The following is a 25,915-nucleotide window of genomic DNA, read 5'->3' on the forward strand; positions in this document are numbered from 1 at the left end:
ACGTCAAAACAAAAGGCAGTGTAGAAATTTTATTTTTATTCAATTTAAAATGGCATTTGCAAATTCTACAACCACTGGCATTGTGTGCTGGCGTATTGGCCGTACTGCTTTTTGTTTACGCGCCAAGAGCAACATTCATTAGATGTACATTATTTTGTATTTTATATATTTTGTCCAGTGTTTCCGAGACTATATTATATTTTCTTCACGACACGACGTTTTCTTACAACCATAGATTTGACTTGATAGGTTTATATTATGATAAGCTTTGACGAGAATTGTCATATCAAATAATGAATAAATATTTGAAAACGGGGAAAATCGAACGGGAAAATATAGTCGATAAGAATCTCAGAATTAAATTAATTTTAGTACAATTATTAAAAAATATCTCAAATCGAATAATAAGTTCTGTGTATCGCCTCTAATGTGTTATTATACACGTTGGAGACTTGTGTGGACTCTGCTAGCCCTAACATATACTAAGTTTTTGTTTATTACTGGAGGGATAAATGAACCACGTGATGGTATGTGGTCAACATCTTCCATAGACAATGGCACTGTAAGAAAGACTCACCATTTCTTGCATCGTATTACGCCAATGTTTATGGAACTAAGATGTTATGTTATGTCCCTTGTTTGGCTCACTCATCCTTCAAACCGGATCATAACAATATTGAATATTACAACACAACAATACTGTTTGGCAGTAGAATTATATGATGTAGGTGTGGACTGACTGGCCGAACTTCTTTAGTTTACTGTGTCAAGATCATCGAGGTCACCTTAGGAACTGTACATGAGTTTCCTGATCCAAGAGGAAGGGATATTTATTTCTATAATTTTCTATATATATATAGTACAGGCAATAGTAGAAGAATATCTCCTTGATTTAATCAAATAAAAAATAATGTTTCTCCTAGAAATTGGGTAACCACCCGTTAAATAATCCATAATCGTGACTGAATCGTGAATGTGTTCTAAAATACTATAAGATAAGAAATTTGACAATTCCCAGACTCGCTAACCTTGTTAAACCCGCGTGAGAAAAATATTGCAATATTATATTTGTTACTTATGTTGATTTATTTTAATTGTTTACAATTGATCTGTTACCATCGAAAATACTTAATTTGTAATATTTTTATTGCGAAAAAATAAGTTTATTTTTATATTACAGAGACATGAACATATTGCAAATAATTCTTCATTCGAGTAAAATTTTAATAAACCAATAAAATATTTCACGGAAAAATTAAAAACATACAATGTTCCAATCCACTTAAACTTGTTTAAAAGCACAAATTGAAAACCGTGAAAACATTTAAAATATCCGTAAAAATACGTCACGTTTTATCTGAAGTAAATTAATATGGGACCACAGTGATTGGTTTTTATTTTAATTTTAAAAATGCGGGCTATATTTTGTATGATGTTCAATTGAATTACAATTTATTTTTCTCTAATTAAGTGTTGATAAAAATTTTATCGACGCATTTTAAATGACTCATTGCTATATTTCATGACGAATCGTTAAAACATTGACGCAAAACAAAAAAGTAAACAGAAGTATATATCCGACTGTTCCTTGCATATAAATTTTATTAAAGTATTGTTACAATAGCCATTTCAAACTAATTGACATATATCTGAAACTCCAAATATTTGAAACTGGAACCATATTCTAAAGACATCAAATGATCCCGAGGCTAGAAGTCTGTATTCAATCATGTCTATTGACGTATCGATGCGTATAAACATGTCCGTATGTGTGTGCACCGTATTTCGTACTAAAAAAATAAATGAATCGTATTTTATGACCTGAAGCAAAATTATAGTAGTTTACGCCCAGATCATTTTTTTTTACTTGTTTGTGTTTTAGTATTCTTATGATTGAATTTGAAACCCGTATAAAATCCAGTCGAGTCGATCTCAACGATGCGTTCAAGAGCATGAGAGCAAGTATCCAACGTTATTTTTGCCGAACCAACCTTGAATTTTAGTGGGTATTTTTGTAATGCACCCACTGCTCTTGGCGGCAATGCAGATCTCGGTTTTTAATTATAAAAAGATCGCGATCGGGAAGGCGATGACGCAATTACATACAAAATAGGTCACCTGAGTGAAAACTCCGATGACAGTTCATTTTCATTTTTCTAATTACCTCGATACAAATGGTTGTATTTTTCTCATATTGAAATCCTTGCTCTACGGAAGTGAAAAATATAGTCAGGACACTTGGCACAATATTACACAGTAACCCTTAGATCCTCCTCAATATAAGTTTAGTTTACATAACTTCATTGAACCCAAATCGAAAGATAAGCAATTTTACCAAGTGACGGGATTGTCTGGATCGGAATAAGACAAATCATTAATATTCTGTATTGAAGTTTCGGTTTGATGTACGATTAGTGGACGCCAGTACAATCAAAAAGAATTTATAAAACATGCTAATACAATAATCATTTGATACGGGTGCAAAGCATCCCCTTCATCCAGTTTAAATATTGATCTGTTAATGTTCTAAAGCCTATCAATACATTGACAATACAAAAAAAAACATTTTTAAATCGGACTGTTATTTTCAAAGAAACTAATTCATTTTTTTTAATTGTATACCTATTATGACACTAGTGGAATTATCTGTAACCCCGTCCACGTAAGAAGCTATTCGCTGTCATAAATTATTCTTAAACCAGACATATATTTTATATGTTTTTAATTTTATTAGTTTTTAGTTATCAAGGGTAAATCATTAATTATAGGGAAAATAGATATAACATTAAGACTCCATGTCGTCACGTTGGTGGTGGGAGGTATGTCTTGTATTTATACAGAACCAATATTAATGTAGATGATACCACTCATCGTCCCTTGGTCCATCTGTCGGTTAAACTTACCGTATTTAAAAATATGACTGCCAAGCTATGTTACAAATTCCATAGCATTTTATTAAATGCACATATTATAATATTTTATGCATACACAATTCGCTCAAAGTATACTATGATTGGTTGATGCAAAGGTCACAGAGGTTGCTACGGTTAAGTATAAAAACTGGTAAACTGTCAAATCACGATAACATTTATACGAGCTTTGTATATCTGTGGCCTCTTAGCGAAACTGAAAGTCACGCAAAGAATTTATTGAATTGAACTTATAAAGTAACGAGGGAATTTTATTTATAACTATTGTCACGTCACATCACGTCTAGTAAATAATATATTTTTATAAAGTAAGCCAATAAGAATGAATATACCTATTGTGTTTCTTTTAATGTTGCCAATTAATAAGTTATTTTAATATTCATAAATGAATACAATAAAAAGTAATTAATGTGTTTAAAAACATATTCAACATTAATTAATCCAATTTATAATCCGCCATGTTTTTCTAACTCATCTAGGAGTGGCCAAAACTCCGCCTAGGTGAATAAATAAAATTTGAAAATAGAACGCGCTTCCTGCGATTCGGTTCTATAATTAAATTTAAAAATGGCGGGCGTTTCATCCGGCGGCCGCAAAATTGTGCATAAAACTGCAGCGCGCATTACCGATCTAAACTTCAAAAATAGAATTTGTTAGTGCGGGGTACACACATGCAGGGTTATGTTAATTGCTGCAGTTTAAGTAAAATAATATTTGTTAACCAAGTTGTTAAATTAGACGATAAAAAACAACGAAAACTATTTTATGAAAAAAAAAAATGTTTTATATTTATATTTTTTCTTGAAATGTTAAAATATTATATTTAATAGTAATTTATCGTTACCAGTCTAACCTATAAATAACATTTAATGACGTCCGTGTTATAAATGTAACACAACCATATGTAAGCACATTTATAATAATTAAAAACAAAAAAAAAAACTTTTTTTTTTAAATAATTAAGGTAAGAGTGCCACGACCATTATTAACAATTTAGTTTCGTGATTTTTTGAGTTGTAGAATGGTACACAAGAATCATTTAATACATTTTTTTTATTAATTTCTATCCATCGGGCCCCATGGGCCTCGATCATTGACAGTAGTTTGTTTTCTTTTCTAATAAAATTCCTTTTGATTTTATTCTTATTTTGAATTAATATTTTATTTACAGATACGAGTTAAAGATCTTACGTATAATATAATTGAAGTTTAGTCGTATTCATAAAAATACATTTAATTTACGACGAGCGAAGTCTTGCTACACAACGGCTGATAAATTATAATTCCGTACATACTTTTCCAATCGAAATGAAATCTTAATGTCTAAGCCCTCATTTAGTTTCATCACTTTCGCAGAACTGTTATTCCTTGTCAATTACATAATAACGACCCTCAATATTTCATATAATTAGTTTTATAATAAAAATTCCAAATCATTTAAATCATAATTATTGTTTAAAATCATATATTTACTTGTATATTTCACGGTATATTTTGATTAAAGTACAAAAAAACTAGTGACTATATACCTACCTTATCTGTAAAAATGATGATCTGCTCTATTTTGAATGAAAGTTTATTATATATGAAAAACAAAATAAACGTGCTTCATTCTAAGAGCTCATATAAGTACTTTCAAAATTAACATTTATACATGAGTTTAATTTTGACAGGATCTTAAAAGTAATATCAGTGAAAAGGAAAATGATCTCTAATATACATAACATCATACGCGACTTCTTGTCAAAATACAATGTCGCAACTACATAACATATACCTTCAAGTCACTACATCCTTTTCGAATTACATAATGTTTTCTCGCTTATCGACACTCGGCCTAACAATACCAGACTCCCTTCTTTCAGCCAGTTCAAACAAACAACGCGATAGTGGCCAGCTCTTTCGTACATCCTATATTTTAGCCTAGTGTTTAAAGTAACCCACGCAAACAGAAATGTATTGACATGTTGTATATTCTTTAATTCTTATAGTCTTTTGTAACATCAAGACCGCTATATACACTAGTCACTAACATTGTAACTAGTAAAAGTAAAAAGTATATTATAACTAGTTTTCGCCCGCGGCGTTTCCCGCGTATTAGAGGTGAGAAGGGGGGTTTTAGATATAAAAATGTAGTCTAGTCCTTCCTTGAGGTTCAAGCTTGCTTCGTGCCAAATTTTATCAAATTTGGTTCAGTAGTTTAGCTGTGAAAGCATAACAGAGAGTACCTTTCGTATTTGTATTTTTCGTATAGATGTATTTGTAACGCTTGAGTGAAACGTTACTGACGCAAACAAATGTAAAACTGAGTACGCGTGTTTATTTTTTTTTTTATTGTATAAATGATTTTAGGAAATAGAATAATTGTGCCGTAATATTTGTATAGAAACTAAGAATTCCTAATTATTTTTTTCTAATACGTACAAATACTTTATTTTTTATTTTATAAATACAGATTTAATACAAGTCGTTACTGAATTATATAAGTATATTTATTTATGTAACAAAACATATCCATTAACATTACATAACATTAACAGCCTGTAAATCTCCTACTGCTGAGCTAAGGCCTCCTCTCGCTTTGAGAAAAAAGTTTGGAGCATATTCCAGAACGCTGCTCCAATGCGGGTTGGTGGATACAAATGTGACAGAATTTCATTAAAATTAGACACATGCAGGTAGAGCACGAGATGAATTATAAACACAAATTAAGCACATGAAAATTCAGTGGTTCTTGCCTGAACCAGCAATCATCGGTTAAGATGCACGCGTTCTCACCACTGGGCCATTTCAGCTCTAAAAAACATATCCGTTTTCGATTTTAAATAAATAAACTAAATTAATAAAACTCGTTATATAGTTGCAGTCATACGTAAAATAATATTTTCATATGCCCTCTATTTTTAAACATCTTGACGCATTGATGGAACACGATTTCGAATGAAGACTATTCATCTAATGGAAAAGATTCAAGCGTTTCAAAATAATATTATTATACTAAACTAATATTATAAATGCGAAAATAACTCTGATTATTTGTTTGTCTATTACGCTTCACGGCTGAACTGAATTTTATGAAGTTTGATAGACTACTTTTTATACTAATGCGACCGCCCTCCATAACACGCATCTCAGTCGCGGGCGAATCTTATAAATTAACATAAATAATGTTAAAAGGAAATTTACAAATTTATATTTAATTATTTATTTTTATATATTTAATTTTTACAAATCAAATTACACAATAATTGTGTAATTTGATTTGTAAAAATATAGGCCAGTCAATGAAGCCCGTGAAGCTCAAGTAATTAGTATCATTATAATTTTTTGTTATGTGGTTTGGGACGTTAAAATAACAACAAATTAAAATTTTTAACCCTCTGGGGTGAACGCTAGGGGGTTGAGAGGGTGAAAAGCGTTTTTGCTTATAACTTTGTGAAAAAAATTGTTAGGTGGTTGAAAATTAGACAGAAGGTGTAAATAATTATTACTTACCTTGTATTAAAATTTCAACCTTTTTTGTGTAGTGCAAAATTAGTTATTAACAAAAAATAATGTTTTTTGAACAGTGGTAAAAACTGGTTTAAACGGGTTGAAATGTTTATAGAAAGTTGTTAATTAGTAATTAATTGAAGTGTCACCCTAAATATTACTTGTTTTATTGTTTTTTCATAAAAAAATTCAAATTTAACAATAATAAATGTGAAAAAAAAGGGGTATAATAACTACTCGGTTTCTTATCAGTCATTCTCGATAGAATATTTTTTAATATCAATGACGGTTTATAAGTGCCTACTGGAATATGGATTTTTGAATATAATGTAAACGTGCTGGTTTGTGTGTTTCCTTGTTTGTTACTCGATAACTTTGACATAAAATTAGTTTAAGTTGCAAAAGTTAACTAATTAACTTTATAAAAATGTTGAGTATTAAAAAAAATCCTGTTACATTTAGTATTGTTATGTTCCGGTTTGAAGGGTTAATAAGCCAGTGTAACTACAGGCACAAGGGAACATCTTAGCTCCCAACCTTGGTACACTGGCGATGTAATGAAGACTATTTATCTATGTATATGGGTTGTGGTGTACATGTGCCATTAGAGAGCCAGTTCGCCAGCATATTTAAATTTAAAAAAAGTCTAGGTGTAAAGTATATCTTTAAAATAAAAGACACAGTAGTTCAACGGCGTTCGCGCCGCATTGAAATACTCATGAAAGTCATGGATTCGATCCTGACTCTTAAACTGACCTAGCATAAATGTCACATGTGTCCCCAGTTAGTTGGAGAGAGGGGAAGCTTAACAATAGTTACTTACTTAAAAATACACGTTACATAAATCACTTAAAAAAATAATTTTATTTATTATGTAATAAATTTTCCGGGAGCTCCCGTGTACCGGAAAATATTATTTTAACAGTATGATCTATTTAACTAATTGCTATACTGTTCAATCAATATTATACGAAGGATGTGTTAATATATAAAAATATAACTAAATACTTTTGATTGTTGTAAATTTTTAATAATAATATATTCCCAGATAAAAACAATTTAAGGAAATTCTCTATATTAATATATTTAGTTTAAGATAAAACAATGTATAGATGTGCCTTAAATCTTGACTTATCTAAACAAAATGGCGTCTAACGCCTAATAATGCCATTGTCTCAAACTGGTAGAATTTCGGTTGCAAAATTGCGCCCGCGCAAGTTGACTCACGCCAAGCTATGTGGTGGGGAGGAGATACCTAGTGCGAATAGATTATTATAAATAAGAACCGTATGTATATATAAATAGGGATGATATTCGTTTGCTAATACGTTTGAAGGCTGCTATGTTAGATTTTACGAAATGTAACATAAGTTTACGTTTTAAATTCGAGAATTGGTTTAAGATATTCGATGTGAGAGGAATATTTAAGGATATCTGTGGGACCGTTAGTGTAATGGCATCCCATTCTAATTATATTGCCTAAGATTCGAGTTTTAGTTAGAATGAGCGCTCGTTAGTTAGTTATTTCGAAATAGCGGATGCGATGTTTTTATCTAGCCCTAATACATAAATAATATGTTAAACTCATTATTTTAATTACTTATATATATATTTTTGCAACTAACAAATGAAGCTCCATTTAAATTGATTCCATATAGGCGCTTAAGTTCCTATACAATATTACATGTGTAAATACATAAATTAATATAAGTTAATTGTGTATTGTTTTGAAAACAGAATGATTTCTTTATGCCAGCCACATTTATAAAAAAAAAACACGTTTGTTTCTAAATAGCACTTTTTTCGTCACGTGTTTAAATAAAAAGGCTAATTGACATTGCGCATGTTATTCTATTACGTTAGAATAGGTAAGGCGATATGGAGAAAAAACAGGTTAGGCAAGGCTAAGCACGGACTAGGTCCAGCTTATTATATTTCTTTTATAAACACTATTTTTATTCTAGACTTTATTCCTAATATAATACGGGTGATACTCGACATGTAGATGTGTGTGTTCGGTGTGATTTCGTTTGTACCAACATTTTTAATCTGTTATATTATAAAATGTTTTGTAAGGAGTTCGAGGTTTTAATTTTCCGAATGAAAAATACTAATTATAGTTATGAATTTGCAATGTTTTATAATTTCCTTTTTTTATTAGACACTTTAAAAATACTATAATGAAATCAAGAGAAAATAATAAAAAAAAAATATTTTAAATAATTTTAATTACACAAGTGGGTCTTGAGGTCCTCACGCACTTAACCCTAAAAGCTATACCTGTCCGGAGGTACCGTAACGAGTGTGCAATTAAACTGGGAAGGTTTTGCTTTGTACTTCAAACCGATGTTCTTGATTTTAACCTACATTACCATTTCCGGTCGCTCTTCTATAAGTGTCATCTTCATAGCTAACCTTAGTGTGTGTTCGTTTTTTGACACACATAAATCGTCTGTATGTTGACTAATATTTATATAAAAAAGTAAAGTGTAGTATATGTTCCAATTCTGGGTAAATTCTGGCCGAAGGGCAATTCGCTTAAAGAGAAGGTTGGAGTTTATTCCATCATGCTTCACCAGTATGGGTTAATGAATGGTATGGGGATGTTTCAAACGTGCATCTGACACTGAGGTTTTCAGGATGTCATCCTTCACCGACCACGAATTGAATTGTATGTCTCAATTTGATGACTATGGAAATTTATAAGTCATTGACCAGATTTAAGCCGCCATCTTCAACTTACGATACGATGTCTTTGATGATGATTATTTTTTTATAAAGGTTAACAAATAGTATTTAATGATCTATATAAAGTGGCGTTCATGTATATACATCACCAATTTGCCACCAACTTTGGGAGCTAGGATGCTGAGCTAAAATGATGTGTCCCATGAGCCTTTAGTTACACTGGCTCACTCACCCTTCAAGCCGGAATACAACAATACTGAGCATTACTGCTGGGCGGTAGAATATATGATCAGTGGGATGTACCTACTCAGACGGGCTTGCACAAAGCCTACCACCTTCCACCAACTAAAAAAATGTTATCTTTTATATTTTTTAATTTGTAGAGTTGTTGTTTCTAAACTTATTCCTTTTCCTGCGTGGTGATTCATGACACAAGTTATTTATGTCCATTTAAACCATTTTTTTGTGTATATTATCAAAAACCTAACATTATAATCACTTATTATTTAAGAATAAATTAATAATTTGCAATATTAGATCAATAAATTGAAATTATATAATGGTTATAGGGCAATAATTGATACGTCCGTCCGTCTGTGAGATAATCTCGAAGACCACTTGACCAATTTTACTGAAACGTTTTACAATTGCATAATTCTATTTTAGCTTATTACTTTTGAGTTTTATCGTTATCCTCACTAATATTATGAATGCGTAAATATGTTTGTTTGTTAAGCTCAACAGATGACAGTGCCACTGAAAAGGACTTACACCTAGTAAACCTACCTAGGTACCTTACACTTGTTCGTCTGCCCTTCATACGGGTTAATCCACTACCGGAAACTATTAATATATAAATACATTATCACCAAAAAGTTTCTATATATAACAGCCTAAACTAATATAAGATGGAAATAAAAAAAACAACCACAGTTACAATTGTAATTCAAAAATATTGACTGTGATTGGTTCAAATCAAAATAAGGGAAAGGTACACTAACAAATTTTTATCGTGAAAGAATGCTTGGACAATAAGTTTATATGTTAGTTACTCTGTTTTAGCCGTATCAGGCCCAAATTAATATATTTTTTTATAATTCGATGGATTTCCTATAGAACGTAAAAAAAGATATTTTATATGGATAATCAAAACTGTTTTTTTTTTAAATTGAAAGCGATTCTAATCGCAGACTGACCATAATTTTTCCAATTAAGATTTAAGTAACACACCGATAGTCAAGTTAAATCAAAAGTATTTTATTCAAGTAAAGTTCACAATAAAGCGTTTTTGAATCGTCAGTACCACAAGCGTTTCGGAAAGCAGCCTCCGTCCGAACGTCATTTATAACTGTCAGATTTTAAAAATCAACCCAAGTGTTCCCTTGTTTTCGTTTGCTTATCAGTTTACAAATTCATACTTTTTGTTTTTTTAATATTAAATAAAATAAAAACTAATGATAATAATATTGCACGCCAATTAGCCTCAGAATAAGGAAGTGTAAAGTAGCAATAGAGTTTTAGTGCGCTCTTAAAAATTTACGCCAATTTAATGCCTCCTTCGATGATTTGCGTTATTCAGGAAAGTAGCTTAAGAGGAATATATTGTCAATTTCTTACTTGTAACCAACAATTTATTTATTGCTTAGCCATAAAAGAAAAATAAATGAAAAAATTGAATTCGAAATTTAAATAAACAATGTGACGAAAATGACCCAGTTCTTTTTTTCTCATTTTAGTTAATATAATTAATTTTTATTTGATATTAATATTGCTTAAGCAAAAAATTCGAAATTCAAATTTAAAATTTAGTACGAAAAAAAAATTAACCCTTTTTGGCTATAACCGAAAAGAAAAAAGGTTCTCGCTACAGTTTATATTTCAAATTATTTTGAAATTTTTATTAATTAAAATAACGAATAAGTATATGGGTAGATAATAATTGGGTTACTATTTCATTTTTAAAATGTATAATATTTAGTCTCAGTTCTGGATATATCTAGTAAGCATAGGTACCTATGCCCAGTTTTAAAGCGACAACCATTCATGCGACGATTTTAGCATCTCTCGACATCCCATTAAACCCGTATTATTTTCCATCTTTTACGTACAACAAATCACTGTCATGCTAGTATTTTTTTTATTTGTACCCAGTATCTTAATCTTAGAAAAAAAAATCTTATGTAAAATACAACTAGACCTTAACAACTACGCTATAAACATGCCGAGAAAAAGGCATCAATTAAAAAGGTCCCTCGAGAACGCTAAATCACCGTCCGACAGATTCATTAGAATACCTGAATGAAACATAGCCCTTATTTGCAATCTATTATAGGTCAATTTGCCCTGCATCGACACAGAATCAGCTATAGTAACACGTTGTGTAGGAAGACATTACAACTGCATTATTTAATTAGTTTTTAATTTATTTTAATACAACTAGTTTCGAAATAGACACGTTATGATAATAAATACTTTATATTAACATATCAATATAAGACATGATCTTACGTATATCAAAAAACATTATATAGTTGAATAATTAAAGGAAACATTCATTTGAATACTGTTACGGCACTAAAGCATTCCGTTAATCTAGCAAATAACTAACATTATCGAATAATGGAGAACGAACCAAAATGGTAAGGAGTATACGTCTAAACAGGAAGAAATTTCCCAGCTCAGCAGCGCGCGCGGCAACGCACAGAACCAACGGCGACCAACTCTTTCGCGCTTTCTTTTCTCCCGTCTCACTCGCACGCGCCCGATATGAGCCCATTTTTGGCGCTAGAGCGGGACGACGAGAAAAAAATGGCCGAACGCACATGTGCGCGGGCGAACGTTTTCGTCTTATTTTTCGCAGTTCATTCCCCTCGGGTGTATTCGCGCTCGATGCTTTTTTTCCTGCTCCGACTTTTTTTGTCCTTTTCACTCTGCGTGTGTCCGTTGGGCTAGGTCGCGTGCGTGGGACGATGATTTATTTTTCTCTGTTATATCTAAGTTGATTTTCTAATGCCGGTTTTTATTTTCTAGCTCACTCGTAATTCCGTATTGATAATATATTGAAAATACTTTGAAGTAAGGTTGTGTTTTTGAGACCGTAAGCTGCTTGCAGGCGTGTCTGAAACATATAGAAATTCATTTTATGTGTCTTTTAAGGCTGGTTGTGAATTGACACCAATGTTGGCATGGATTTGGTACGCGTAAATTTATATCAGTCACTACAATGTGTATGCAAAATATATGTTATATATAATACTTTTAATCTGAAAGTACCAGATATATTATGAATTAAGCTATTATGAGTTATTACTAAATATTTAAATTATTGGTTTTATCACTATAGTTGTGAGTTATACTTTCAATTCAATTATTTATTAGTGGCCGTCATAAAATCTTAAGTATTCAATTTGATGTATAATCCCAAACAGTTTTGTAAGATTTATACTATTTCAGTGTTGTTTCTTACGTGTAAAATTATGATGTATTAATAAATAATTATGTGTCGAAGTATGATGTCGAAATATGGTTGGAAATTAATTTAGAGGTTATAAGTCATACAAATATACTAAATGTTGCTACTTTCAATTGTATCGTTAACACAAATGGTTATAAATATTAACGGTAATATAACTTGCTCTCCAGAGCAAGTGGATACAATCACAAGGATAATGCACCCAGACTGCATCTGTATGCAGCAATACAATATTATACTTAACAAATAGACTTACTGACGCCAAAGACTAACAGTTTTACCGTGTATTAATAACTTTATATTTCGACTGAAATCAGCGATGACGTCACATACTAGTAAACAGTAATTTTTGGGGATGACAATGACCTATCAGAACACATTTCAAACATTTTTTTTATCCAAACAATTTAATACTTTATATAAAATTTATTATATAAATTCAAGTTCTACGATTTATTTAATATTTAGGTCTTGGTTAATTGAATTAATTGTGATTAACGGACATGGAATGCCCGAAGTTTCTCAGGTGTCCTAAACTTAGCCGAGTCGTGGTACATTTGACAGCATCTCTCTTTATCTCGTTTGTAACGGATTGACGTTTTAACGTAAGGTAATGTTGAGTCATAATCCGGATTGGACATTATTTATATATTATAATACAAGTTTGTGTCAGCGAATTTGTCCACGTGGCCCTATATACATAGAATTTATTGAATGTGACTACTAGAAATCTTTGTTACATTTCTATGACACTAAAAATAAGACTTTAGCGACAGATACAATTCTATGAAATAAATTCATTTGTGTTTAATATATAAATACTCTTTTTAGTTTTGTTAATGTATCATGTAACCCATTCATATATGACATTATAATTATTACATGATTTTCGGTTACATATATTCACTAATCGACAGTGTCGCGTATTCAACCTTCTCTTTTCCAAAAGAAAATAATAGAAAATTGCTCAGGAGCAGAATATTCAAGGGCTGATGTGATTGGAAACGTATTTGTTCCAATGATCTCTTAGTATATTTCATTATTTCATTCTTATACGTTGATTCACAGACTTGATACATGCATAGTATTTAATCTATGAAACTGTTATTAAAACAACATCAATAAGAATGTTACACTTTACGGTTTTAGAATTGGTTGCTTGCAATATGTCCTCTCATAATTAACTTTTGACTATTAGCTATTAATCTTGAAGACTAACTATGTCTGTTGCAGCTTTACGCACTACGATCCATGACTCTCATAATCCAATGGAACGAGAGAGCTCAGATCCAATATCTTCACGTACCTTCAAACACAGGAGTGTAATATTGCCTACTCTCTAACTTTGGACTGCTACTGAACTTGACAGAAAACCATATTGAGTATCATAAATGAGTCGTTATTTTGTAATGTCTTTACTAATACATATAAAAATTAAACCAGAATACGCAGAAGTTTTATGATATTATACACGGAGCCAGAATATATTTATTATTATACACGGTCAACCAGGACGATGTCTGCCGCAGGTTTTGCTCGTGTAATAATTACGATTTGCGATATTTTTACGTTTATATTGATAATATTATATATAACATCCTAGCTGTAACCCGTACGCTTTCGATGAGCAAAAAAGGGGGGAACATCAACGGAATTTAAAAATTAATACCCTATTATGATTTATCCACGTCTCATGTAATTTACGAATAAAAACAGTCTAAACAAAATAACGAATTATCTATGACATCGTAATTATATTATATTTATATTAATTCATTCTTTACCAATTTTAGGTTTAATTAATAGTTTATTTTCACAATAAATTACATAAAATATAAATTTATTTTAAATTTTAAAGCTTTAAATTCACATTACGAATTCTCATTTCGTAATATAAATCCGTATTTTGTATATTATATATAGCATTTAATTATATGTATTTTTATAAAATTTTGTTATAAAAGAATAGTGCATGCCTTTTAAGACTAAACCACATTTTCCATTATCTAAAGCAAAAAGCGGCACCCCGTTAGGCTATATCTACTCCAATTACCGGCAGAGGTCGCTGGCTGCGTGTGCGCAAGATAAATCTTTTTACGGCGCAGGCGCGCGATTAGAAAATTCCTTTATTAATTGACTGCGGTAATTAAGCCGATTTCGTTAAATCTTCCGCATGATAAAACTTTGAGTAATTTTAACGGGTAATTTATTGAGGAATATTTTGCATAATAAATAAAGCATCACAATTTATATAAACATTATACTATGAAAGTATTCACAGGTTAAGTAAAAATCTCATTTAAATGGTAATTTTAAATATAAGATAAACTTTACGAATATATTTTTTGGCTGAATATTTTTAAACGACTTAACAAAAATAAAGATTATATCGGTCGTTTGTTTTAGCTTTTGCGAATTGTGAACTAATTTTAATGGTTCACGGATATTCTCGTCTGAAGTATTCAACGCGAACTTTACCGTAGAAACCTAGATACTTTATTTTTTATTACATGATTTATGATTTATTTTAATTGGTCCGTTTGTTGTAGTATCCTGGAAGATAAGGGATACTTATTGGTTAGAAAAATATATTATAAACTTCGAATTTATAGAAGCAAATTCAAAATGTAATTTATAACGGCGACCATTCCACCAAGCTGTTCTACTGTTGTTTGACTTTTGGTCAACAATTATTTAAATTTGGAATAAAGATATAGATAATCAATACTAATATTATAAGGAGGTCAAATTTATTTGTTTGTAAGGAGGGTTGTATTTGTTCCTGAATATTCCAATACTTAAAAAAATCACTGGCAGAAAGCTCATTCTTAAGTGCCATAATTTTCTATATTAATAAATTGCACACATGTAAAGCCGGTTCGGGTCGCTAGAATAAGTATAAACTTTGTTAGTTTTGATAATGCAACGAATTTGTCTTGTAGTATTTTATAGTAGTGGTGGTACATCCTTGGGATTCATTGCTTCTCTCAACGCAGTCTTCACCTAGCTGATGCATGCCATCTTAAAGGCCTCAATAACATTTTCCTGGAAGATGAAAAAACAATTGAAGCTGAATATTCCATAAATTTAAAACGGCATATGTTTTAAGAGTAAAGTACCAGCCTGCAGATGTTCCACTACTGGGCTTTGGTTCTCCTTCTCTCACATGTGTGATCGCATCAAACACATCGATACACACAGGTATCCTTACGACGTATTCCTTGACCGTCAAAACGTCATAAGTATAAGTCAAGCACGTGAATACTCGGTGGTCATTTTTTGCCGCAATTTTCGGTTACGACTCACATATTCTGACACACGCCACTTAGCATTAATATGTTCCGGTTTGAAGGAGCCAATGTAACTACAGATATGAGGGACGTAACATCTTAGCACCCAAGGTTGGTGGCGTTTAAAATAAATGCGAAGCAAAAAAAAAAAATTTATTAAATAATTTCCTTGTTGCTATCCAACCCTTTTTTGAGTCATTACCAATTGATATTCTTACGGTCGAACTATTTGTTACATGTTTAACTGCATTATGTGTAAAATTCTGTACTCATAAGTGAACTGTAATATTCTTGAGAAATAAAGTTCTTGCAACCTATTTGCGATGTAAGGAATGGTTAATATTTCTTACAGCGCCAGTGTCAGTATGAGTCAGTGCATTGATACTTATTGCTACATTAGTACGAGATTTGACAGCTTTCTCATCGCGCTACAAATCGACAACCAGTAACTACTGAGTTTACCAACCGGTAGCTTTACGTTTTATACAGTTCTGTAAAAGCCTACTTACATGTACAACATGTAAATTTCCCACTTCTGGGCTAAAGCCTCCTCTCCCTTTCAGGAGAAGGTTAGGAGCCTATTCCACCACGCTGTTCCAATGCGGGTTGGTTCATATGTGGCAGAATTTCGTTAAAATTAGACACATGCAGGTTCCCTCACGATACTTTCCTTAACCGCCGAGCACGAGATTTATTATAAACACAAATTAAGCATATAAGCATGAGAAAAACCTACTTGGATAAAGTATATTTTGATTTTGATATTGAATCCCCGTCACCATACGTTTGATTTAAACTCTTATTTACTTGGCTGGTGGATCGAAGACGGCTGATTGATGATTGTGGTGAACAAAATCTTAAGGCACCCATTGCTTGAGATTGGGTTCTATTCCACTCTGCTGAAATCAAATGGTTCAATCAGTAATACTTTTTTTTACTAGTTAGATCACAAACACAGACAGAGGTTTTATTTAGGTCCAGACAAAAAAAAACTATTAAGGCATTCCCGATAGCGGCTTAGGGTTTTGACAATACAATCCTGTGCCTTGAAAAGCATGCAAAGACATTAGTCCTGAACCTGATATCTCGCTATAAGTTAGAAGGCCGTCCATCGATTGAGAAAGAAAGATTATAAAATTAGTTTGTTCACACACTTGTGTAGTATAATATTTTCTGCGCAGTCGAGTCTCTGTTGAGAATGACCGACGCAATAGGATTATTAAGAACTTAATTTTAACTCAAAAAGTGTAAATCATAACTATTATTTTGTATTTTACATATTCAAAGTATATTTCGATATTATATGTAACATCATTTAAACTATGTAATTAATAATTTTTGAGGAATATTTACCTTTTTTTCAATCAAATGCAGGTCATTTTAAGCCACAACCCAAACTACGGAAAGAATCCATTTTAGTGCATAATTCATAGTTTTGCACACATTATTATAGGCATAAATTTAATAACACATTCAAAACACAAGTAAATGCAACAATAATTATAACACGTCACAATATCACAAATGTACCTTTTCGATAACACTAAACTAATATACAAATATTTTAATTTAATAATGAACACAAATAATATTAAAATAATTTAAACAGAACCATATTTAATAGTCAAGAAGTACTTTTCTATCTAGCCAGGTTATACCAGTCGCCGAGTGCATCTAGGCAAAGATAGGACTTTATCTAGACTCTCACAAAGACACCCTGTAACACATACTATGTCGTATGATAACGTTATAGCAAATAATAAATACTTGTCGGTCATAGCGTTTATTTATAAGATGTGTCTTATCCTTAGTCTAGATTATTATTGTTATATCAATGATATTATTTCTTTTAAATGGATGTATTTCAGCGATACTTAAAATTATTTTTAAATTTATCTGACCAAAATAGATATACTTTGGTTTTTGGTAAATAGATATAATATATATATATATAAGAATAAAGTCTTATTTTTATACAAATTAAAAAAAAAACAAATGTACAAATCATGATAAAATGTGGCAAAAATGCTTGCAGCATTTCTCCGTTGAATAGTAACTCCGCTCCTCTGGGAATATTTTTAATTGATATTTTTTTATGTACAGCACAAATGGGCCACTTTATAAATGAACGCTTTTTAAAGTAGACACTAATAACGGTAAACCATTCTTTTCACCAACAATGCACCACCAACTACTGAACCTAAGATGTTATGTCCCTGGGCCTTTTATTTTGGCAAGCTTTTAGATTAACACAATATTTTTATTATAGCAAAAAAAAATCTATAATAACCTTTAATATGTCCGTTTAAATCTCTGATATGTTTACGGCAAATAATATATAGGATTTTAAATCGGTAATAATAAATTATATAAAATAAGGTGTATATTAGTAACAAACAGACAAAGTATATAAATACTTACTACGACATTGTAAAACAACTTTTCCATCCATTCATTTGTAATAGCTTTCTATAGGTGTCCTAAAATACAACTCACTAAAATGTGCTTAAATGTCATAACTTAACTAAATACACAACATGTATAAAAAATAAAACTCCAAAATACAATCTTCGACTACACATACGTCCGTAAAGCTTTTTTCTGCGCGCCCGGGCGGGGTTATCGCGGAAAAGTTGAGAATTTTTCAAAATTTTATCTATATACGTAGCAGAGCTGATAACACACACATATGTAGCTAGTGATGCACTGCACTCAGAATGTGCAGCGATGATAAAGACTAGCTTGTCATTGTAGTCGAGAACGAAAGGAAATTAATGGTTATTTATTTAGTAGAAAGCTAAAACATATTTTATAAACATAATAAAATCACGCACATTTTTTTTCTCAATGTTGACATTTTAAACTCTCGCGACAAATACGGCAAGTCATAATAGGAATGATTTATACGATATTAATTTTTTATTTTAAATAAATACGCTTTATTAAATTTATTTAAGTTGTAATTTTTAAATGACTAGTACATTACTTTCAATTTGGGATTACATCTTATAAATAAACTAGTTGCTTTTTGATCGAACTAAACCATGTGATTTAAGATTAAGACTCTATATATTATCGAGTAGATTATTACAGAAATTTACTGTAATTACGTGTGATTAACTCGTCTAAAAATACTAAATAAAAAACTAAAATGTACCTATAATTCAAGTATGTTTCTAATAAGTAATAAATTAAGCTTTTCTTACATTGCTGTTAGTATTGTTTCCTATCAGAAAAGCCTCAGTCGAGATTTCGACTAGACATTCAAATAAGACTTGTTCCCCTCACTATTGGCTATAAAGTAGTCCAAGAAGTTGAACGCATGTTCTTTAAGGACGTTTATCGAAATTCGCGACATATTAAATTAACTATTATGTATATCCAGTTAAAGCTCAGATTCTTATGATAGATAATTGTTTTTTAGATGTTTCGTTTTGTTGATTATTGCATTTTTTCGTTAGAAAAAAGATAATGAGCAGTGTGTTTTAAATGGAAATTTTATAAGTTGTCGTGGCGCGGGCCGGTTGCTTTTTCACGTTTAAGGTAATTTTCCATACTTATGCAATATTTTTTTTTTATTTTTTTTTTATTGCGATAATTTCGGGAGTGACCTTTTTGCTAATATCAATGAGACAGTGTTTACAGATTGTGTTATGTCAAATTGTTACAAGTTTGAATTGAAAAAAATAAGAAGTGCTTTTTCTCGAAAGACAAATGCACTTCGAAATTTAAATGATTTTTTTTTTAAATATTTCTCCTAGTATTTAGGTTAATTATTATAATCTTATTGGAATTACATACAAACTTATTGCTATTCTACAACAGATGTCACTATTATTTAAGTAATACGACTTATTAGAATAACATTTTTGCTTATCTTTTAATTCATTATCTATGAGTGTTATCATAAAATGTTAAAACAAACTACTCTTGTAAATATTAGGTAAGTGTAATAGACATAACATTATAATACAAATTACAAAGTTAGAAGTAAAAGAATTACATTAAAATGCACAAACAGCATTCATCCAACTGTACACATAATGTACATTTTAACAAAGTTCTTAATTTAAAATGACTACAATTTCATATACGATAAAAACAAAAAAAAGTACTCATTATTCTAAATATTATAATTGAATTACAGGGCAAAATACTAAATTAAAACCGACATAAATTACAACGTAATATTATGCAGCGCTAACAGCTTTTAAAAGGTTATAATCTTAAATAATTTGTCGGCTGAACGCCGGCGTAATTGTCACAAAAAATTCACCCCACGGCTAAATAAAAAAAGTAACTGAATGGAAGCGTAAAAAAGTTATGTAAAAAAAACTAGGGCGGCACGCGCACCACCAATTAAGTCGTTCTTTTTTCAAACGCTGTTAAACATGCTTTTTTTTCTTTTTTTTATTGGTCGACCTAATGGCAGGGGGCGGTTTTTTGTACGAGTTCTTTTTTCAAATTCTAAGCAAATGTGTCAAGATTAACTGCTTTTTACTTTTTTCCTTGTAACGTTTAGAGCTGCGGGCTTTGACACGCAATATTTAGACAGGGTGCGTTTTTTGTTTTATTATTTTTTATTCCGTTTAAACGTTCGGGAATTGATATTTGGCTTCTGTTTAACGGTCGATCGAGTAGAGTGAGGGAGCTTTTTTACACCATTGGTTTTGTATATTTTATCTTTTTTAAATGTTTGGATTTTAATCGTTTTGATTCTAAACGTTTATTAATTTATTTATACATTATATTATGAATATATGCTATGATTACACCTCACCAAATTTATATATATAATTTTGTAGGAACCCTTTTTTAAATTAATTTTTAATATAATATTTCTTTTTATTTTTTTGTGCTTGAACAAACGTTTAGTAGGTACTCACGAGGAAATCAAATTGACGAAAGAGCATTTTTTTTTCAATTATTATTTATTTTATGTGTGTGTGTGTTTTTTTTATAAATATTGAAAGATAAGTTTAGACAGTATATAAAAAATTGCACAAGTTGTAGAATTACACACTTACAATTTTCCTCAATTTTTATTTTCTTCATAAACAAATTTAGCTTGTGAAACCTCAGTGGAGCTTGGTTAGATCATCACCCGCGTCTATGTCTTTTGATTTAACTATCACAGTCAACATAAAATATACTTATATCTAATAAAATCTCGTACATAGCTAAATGTTTTTCTATTCAACTAAAACTAATGCAGCTATTCTTAATTCAATTTTAAACTGTAATAATATAAATTAGATTGATATCCCATACCCAATAAAAGTCATAAGACAATATTAAAAAAACAATAGACGTAATTTTATTGTAATTATTATTATGTCAAATATATAAATGCAAGCTCGTTAAATATTATTTCACATTGAATAGTAGATTAAAAATTCAGTCCGCCGGTTATCGATCCCACGGTCTCCGTTACGCGTATCACTTGTCACGGAATCGTACCATCAATAACGTTTTACGTTTGCCGGCTAGTAATGGTGGAGGCGGCTTCTTTATTCGTGTATCCTTGCCTCGCGGTATTTTAACGGCATACATGTTTAAAAAAAATACAACTAATGTAGTGTAATAGTTATATATGTTCCAGAACTTTTTGATGACCTCCGTGGTCGAGTAGTGTGTACACCAGTTTTCATGGGTACGCCACTCCGAGGTCCCGGGTTTGTATAAAACGTTCATTAGTTTTCCATGTTGTCTTGGGTCTGGGTGTTTCTGATACCGTCGTTACTTCTGATTTTCCATAACACAAGTGCTTTAGCTACTTACATTGGGAACAGAGTAATGTATGTGATGTTGTCCAATATTTAATATATATATTCGCAATTATTCTACAACCAAAAAAAAAGAACTGGAGTAAGGCCTAATTTCATCTCGTGGAGAAGGCTTACATACAAACAAGCATGATAAATTAAAAACACAAATTAAGCACATCGTTCAAAACCCGCAAGATTCGATCAATATTTACGCTTTTTATTATTATCTATATAATCTTTATTTCTCCTCACAAAAACAAGACCTCGTGTTATCCAATCTAATTTAAAATTAAAAAAAAAAGTCTTCTATGTAGTCTTTATAAATCAGGATTCGTTTTTGTTTTTGCAGTTAGGTTGTTTTATTGGAAGCTTTATTTTCGTTTAATGATTTGATTTTTAAACAATTATCTAGTAATACTAACAATGGTAAATTTAAAGAATAATAAATGACAAAGACAACCGAATCAGTTATTTAAATATTAACGAAACATATATTATATTATGGATTGTTAAATATATTACAAAAGTCACTTCCACAACATGTATCCGTAACCCTTCTTCCGAAAATGATTAAAAATAGGCTGCGGTGCGTGAGCGGGGCGTCATTAGCCCTCTTCCAAATAACTTTTTCATCGCAGCCCCGGTATTGCCAGTTCATTAAAACTATTAAACTTAATTTTTGTTGACTGTTTTCCTATTTTTTTATTATTTCAATAATTTTTTGAAAAAATATTTCTCAATGCACCTACAATAGGGATTGCTTTTGTAAGAGAAAATTTTCGTTTTATAAGAGGAGCTTTCGTTATCAAACTTTTCATACAAACTTATTTTTGTTAGTTAGCTTATCTACTAAATATACACGTATGTAAATATAAAAAAATCTTTTATTAAGAAACTTCAAGATAAAAGGAGGAGGTACTCATTTCGATTGTATTTTTTATGCTTGTTACCTCTATATATATACGTATGTATACGTCCTTTATGAACAGATTTAGAAAATATTTTGTTTATACTACTACCTTAAAAAAAACTAAGGGTAGTATACTTTTATTGTATACTTATAGAAAAAATACGAAATGTTTTATTGTTCTCAGAATATTCGACAGTTTATTTGTTAATATGTTATATGTCTCATACAATTCAACCGATAGGGTTGAAGCATTTTATAATTGTTTTGGACTCATACTGTTTTCTAGTATTGTCTCAACATGCAACAGACGTGACGTGAGTCCTTTTAAATATTACTTTTTTAGATTTAAAAATAGACATTGCAACGTCATATACTAGATATTGCTATATCATAGATAAATCTAATAGAAACTTCACAGATTACAGACATAGATAAAATAGATAACTATAGACATGCTATATATATATATATGAACATGTAATTAATTTATTATTAATATATACCTATGGGAAATTTTATTTGTTTTGATGCTTGCTTCAATCAAGCTCAAACTTGACATCTTGTTACAAAAATTTTCATCAATGGCCATCGTTGTATATGACGACGCAAAATTTAAATTATTAAAAAAAAAATCTTCTTGATAAAATGAATAAAAAAATATAATTTAATCAGAGCAGAGCTGGCAATACTTATTTATGTCTTGCATCGCAATTAAAAATGAATATTTTATTTACCGAATGTTATTGATGATTGATGTTTCAAATTGATTCGATGTATTGATATATTTTTGTATTGTTTTATTTATATCCAGCCAGTTTTAATCTTCGGGGTAGAACAGGTGTTAGGTAGCCTACCTCATTCTCTGTATCCCTGAGCACGTGTATGCAAAGTTTTACGATGATCGGTTGAGTGGTTAAGACGTGAAAGCGTAACAAACAAACTAATAAAATTAAAATTTAATACCAAAGGCACGAAAGACAGGTCTGTAGACATACAAATATAAAAAAGACCCATATATAGAAACTCTTTCGCACAGAAACGCTTTTGTATTTAGGTATAACACTACAGATTATTGTATGTAATACCAAACATGTTTTCTTAATACCTTTTATATAAAATACAATAATGTTTCAAAATTATCTTTATAATATTTACTTAGTGGTAGGGCTTTGTGCATGTTCGTCTGGCTAGGTACCTACCACCCACTAGTCAAATATTCTACCTCCAAACAGCATTGTTGTGTTTCGGTTTGAAGGTTTAATCAGCTAGAGTAATAACAGTCAGAAGGGACATAATGCCTTAGATAGCAAAGTTGGTGGCGATGTAAGGAAGGGTTAATACGTATATTTCTTACAGCGTCAATGTCTATGGGCGCTGATGACCCCTAACCACCATGTCCATTTGCCAGTCCACCTTCAAAAATGTCGATTCGAACCTGCACGAGATGTAATGCCCAAGTTATTTTGCTTTATGTTGATTTTGTATGCTTACTTATAAAAAATCTTGAAAATTTACTTACAAGGGTTAGAACTTTAATAAATGGAACATCTGTGTATTTTGAAGTACTAACAGTATGAAATTATTAGATTTTTATTTTATATATTTAATTCAATGCCCGACAGCCGGGACGTAACAATTATATCTATCTATCTATCTATCTATCTATCTATCTATCAATCTGTTGATATGAAAGAAAAATGACAAAGAACCTTGCTGATTCAAATTAATAAATCTACTTATATTACGTAAAAATACAATTAAATACTATCATTTATAGAAAACTATTATACAACGTGTTATCTATCTTTATCTTTTAGAACGTTCTCACGTTACAAACAACAAAAACACATCAAAATTCAATCAAACAAAACATCTTTTATCAACAATCTTAGTTCTCATAGACAACAAAAGGACAATCCCATCTAAACAATACCGGTAAAAACCGGTTCGAACCGGTATAAGGTAGAAAAACAAAAAAAAAATTAGCGCCCTCGTAAAGATATTTGAGACCTAATTTGCATACTGTCAAGGGTCAAACGATTACAATTTTTTTACTGGAACCAATTTTGTAATGAAAACTCGTTCACGTTGCATTTTTATTGTTTTTTTTTTTTCATCTGTGCTTTAGTTGAATTGATAATATTTTATTATCGTTGATAATAAAGGGAGCTTAAGCTTAACTCATAAACATTTTTTTTTAATTCCTAAACTAGATGATTCCTTAGCCTGATATTAACGCTAGTTAAAACATTTAGTATAATTAAAAGTATCTTGATAAAGACAGAATTAAGTGCTGTAACTAATTGTTCTAAATATTTTCGTCTGAATAAATAAAATATCTTAACGTACCTTTACATTTAAAATAACAAACATTAATTAATTATATATTAATAATGTTTAATTATAGTACTATTAATAATGAAGATTACAATAATCTTGGTTGATATTGAAGCCCATTGTGATGAAATAAATTTAGGTAGGTAGATAGGTACCATTCGTCACTACCGCTAGAGGACTATTGATATACATAATGGACATAGTCATGTTGTGATCTGGTTTAAAGGGTGAGTGAGGCTGTGTAATTAGAGGTCCAAGGGGCATAACTTCTTCAATTTCAATTCATAGTTCCTTGGTCTAGTCCAGTCGAGTTGAGTCTCTCATGTTGAGAAATTTTCAGTTGTAGCCCGAAGTTGTGTTGTACTTATATGTAGGTAGCGTTGCACAATCTTGCCTCGGAAAGCCCGTGAAGCTGATGTTCTTGCGTCAAATCTCTCTCCCGTCGTGACGTTTTGTTTCGTCTGATTATGATAATGAGGCAAGAGAAATGTGTGTGTGTGTGTACACAGTCGTGAGTTACTATGATTTCTTCTGGGTAGTTTGTTAGTAGTCCTTGCGATAGTCATCATTCAATCCGAAGAACTTTAATTATTTCTTCTCTTTAGCGCAATATATAAAGATATTTATGATAAAAACTTTTTTTTACATTTGTTATAAAACAACTTATAAATATAAAACGGGCAGTGCAGATTATTTTAATATTAACTCAATTTATTTTCTTATGAGTAGCGAAATTTTGATTATTAGTTTAATCTCTGTCCTCCCAACCAGTGACTTGTGCTCTTAAGCTTACTACTATACTATTGAGTTAATAAAACAAAGGAATAAATAATAATAATAATAGATTAGTAACTAATAATACTGAATATAACATAATATACTAATTGTAAATAAAAAAAGACTCTCTGTTATCAATACATCCATTTGCATTTTAATATACGAATATTCACTCATTCACTTTGGGTCAGTATTTTTTTCGATGGCACAATGTTTAAGTTCTTCCAACATGGTCACAAAGATCTTTCAAA

General features: G+C 30.7%; 1 protein-coding gene and 1 long non-coding RNA gene across 10 annotated transcripts in view; one reads left to right on the forward strand and one right to left on the reverse strand.

The window, feature by feature from the left end:
• Positions 1-25,915, forward strand: part of LOC113393856 (zinc finger protein 408) — a 121,406-nt gene that overhangs the window by 27,270 nt on the left and 68,221 nt on the right. The window contains exon 1 of one of the 8 annotated variants that reach the window (XM_064219102.1): positions 19,357-19,415. The exons of the other annotated variants lie outside the window; for them this stretch is intronic. The gene's annotated coding sequence lies outside the window, so the exon portion shown is untranslated. Of the gene's footprint in view, positions 1-19,356; positions 19,416-25,915 lie in introns of those variants that run through there. 8 annotated transcript variants of the gene reach the window in all.
• On the reverse strand, positions 11,263-17,585 carry LOC135194167 (uncharacterized). Of its 2 annotated transcripts, XR_010309686.1 has the most exons (4): positions 17,226-17,585; positions 16,609-16,771; positions 15,449-15,627; positions 11,263-12,228 (listed from the first exon to the last, which is right to left on the reverse strand). It is a non-coding gene; the product is annotated as an uncharacterized LOC135194167 (long non-coding RNA). The 2 variants fall into 2 exon arrangements; XR_010309685.1 differs by lacking the exon at positions 11,263-12,228 and having other exon boundaries at positions 15,241-15,627.

The sequence above is a fragment of the Vanessa tameamea genome, chromosome 26, assembly GCF_037043105.1.
Source record: "Vanessa tameamea isolate UH-Manoa-2023 chromosome 26, ilVanTame1 primary haplotype, whole genome shotgun sequence".
NCBI lineage: Eukaryota > Metazoa > Arthropoda > Insecta > Lepidoptera > Nymphalidae > Vanessa > Vanessa tameamea.